General features: G+C 40.5%; 1 long non-coding RNA gene across 1 annotated transcript; it reads right to left on the minus strand.

The window, feature by feature from the left end:
• Positions 1 to 641: 641 nt before the first annotated feature.
• LOC147557288 (uncharacterized) lies at positions 642 to 1,557 on the minus strand. Its single transcript, XR_015235147.1, has 2 exons — positions 1,207 to 1,557; positions 642 to 856 (listed from the first exon to the last, which is right to left on the minus strand). It is a non-coding gene; the product is annotated as an uncharacterized LOC147557288 (long non-coding RNA).
• Between the last annotated feature and the right edge of the window lie 711 nt (positions 1,558 to 2,268).

Raw genomic sequence — 2,268 nt, forward strand, 5'->3', positions numbered from 1 at the left:
TAAATAAACTCTTTAGTTAGTAGTAGTTGTTGTAGAACTTGATTATGGAGAAGAAAATAAAGATATTGTTGTTAGAATATTTAGGATTTAAGGAAGAAGGTGTGAAGAAAAACCTTCTAAAATTTTAGACCACGTTATTGTTCTTTCCAATCCCTTCATATATCAATATTTAATTTCAAATAAAAAATAGCTCTCGATACCAATTTTGTATGGAAACCTCAACACAAAAACTGATTTTGTACAATGGGTCCACAACTAAAAACTCAGCTCCCCTTACCAAAACGCCCTCAAAATATAAGGCACTTCTCCTTGAATGCGTTGGTTGACGACTGACGACTACCACTTCCTATCCCAAACTCTCTTTATCCGCAATTTAATTTCTTTATCAATCTTCTCTCCTCCTCCCCCCCCCCCTCTCTCAACTAGGGGTGGAAATCGGGCGGGTTCGGTCGGGCTCAAATTCTTTGTGCGCGAGTTCGGGCGAATCAGGTTCTAAAGTGTTGTGTCCGATCGAACTATCGAGCGGATCAGGTCAGGCACATGCATTATTTTGTGGCCGCGATCCGTTTTTGCCCGAGAACCCGATCGGGCTCTAACGGGCTCTGGCAAACGGGTTACGGGGTTTTTCAATAAAAATAATATAAATTACAAAAAATATTCATTAAAAATATTAATAAAGTAGACTAAATCGGTACACTAATAACATTACATCTCTTAAACCATATATACAACTTTCATCATCATCTATTCATCAATATATACACAGGACACTATCATCATCATCCATCATATATCTTTTTAACCATGAAGGGTCGGGGACAGAGAAGAGAGACCATGAGTCTGGCGAGGTATCGTTCTATGAACCATCAAAAAAAAATCAGTACACTAATAATATTACATCTCTTAAACAGATCATTAACCATCATTAACAATACTAAAGGAGCATTACATCTCTTAAACAGATCATCAAATAGATCTGTTTCAGAGATGTAAAAGTGTCTCTAAACTTTTTATATTTGAAAACAAAGAGAAAAAGATAATTTTACTTTACATCTCTGAAACAGATCATCAAATAGATCTATTTCAGAGATGTTCAACATCTCAAAACACCAAATAACATACAAAAAAATGGATGAAAAACTTCAATCCAACACTTACATCTATAATTACATCTAAAACAAAGAGATTTGGTTAGAAAATACTAACCATTTTGCTTTACAGAGAAGCCGAGAAGGAGCCGTGATGTTGGTCGTTCTGGAACTTTTGTTTGTCGTCGAAACTCATATCCAAACTTCAAAGGATAACCTAGAAGGAGTCGTGATCCACCGCCTGTTTTAGGTTTTAGGTTTAGTGTTTTAGGTTTTAGGTTTTAGATTTGAGGTTTTAGGTTGGACTGTTTTAGGGTGGTTTAGGTAGTCGGTGGTGTGGTGTGGTGGTTGTGGAGTGGTGGTGTACGGTGGTGAGTGGTGACTTATGAGGGTGGCGTGAGGGCTGAAGCAGTGACTGAGTCTCTGAGTGTGAGTGAAGCGGTTTTAGGTTTAGGTTCAGGGACTGGTCGTTTGAGAGGTGATGAGACATGAAAATGTCCCATCTGAATCTCTTAACTCGGGTTAGTTAGTCCAGTTCGAGCGGTTACTCTGATGATTTGTTTGATTTTCTTTCTCAGGTCTCATCTATGGAGTTCGATGCGAAAACATCGTGATAAAGACACACGTGAGGGGCATTTTGGTCATTTTAATGACAAGGGTATTCTGGTCAATATTAGTGCTCATGTGAAAGTAGAGTTCAATACGAATCCATCGGCGAAAGCGGAACTTAAATCGGAGTCTGGAGCGAAAAATTAGCTTAAGTCAAAGATTGGAATGACAGAGGGTTGACCAGATCAACCAATGACACGTGGCGCGAATTTAATGGGTAACAGGGTTAATATGGACGTTATCGGTATCATTTCGGTATGGTCTTCGGGTCCATTGGGATAAAGTCGGATGGCAGGTGAAGAATAATCTGGTGCGCCCGCGCGGTCTTGTTTCGGTGCTCCCGCGAGGATCAGCGGTCTATCTCAGGTCAGCAACACGTGGCCTTAACAGGATCACGTTTCATCTCTTCCCCGATGCTCCGCTTTGCACTGAAGTTTCCCCTTGCCAGCTTTCACGTGACAGCTATAGTGACGCGCAGCGTATCCAGCGCAGCACCATTCAATGCAACCATCCAAATCCAACGGTTCTTTTCGCTAGTAAAGCACGTGGCGTCATCTGGATGATGTTCTAC

The sequence above is a fragment of the Eschscholzia californica genome, unplaced genomic scaffold (genome assembly GCF_041429995.1).
Source record: "Eschscholzia californica isolate CP2 unplaced genomic scaffold, dmEscCali1.0.p SCAF_2, whole genome shotgun sequence".
NCBI classification, from domain to species: Eukaryota; Viridiplantae; Streptophyta; class Magnoliopsida; order Ranunculales; family Papaveraceae; genus Eschscholzia; species Eschscholzia californica.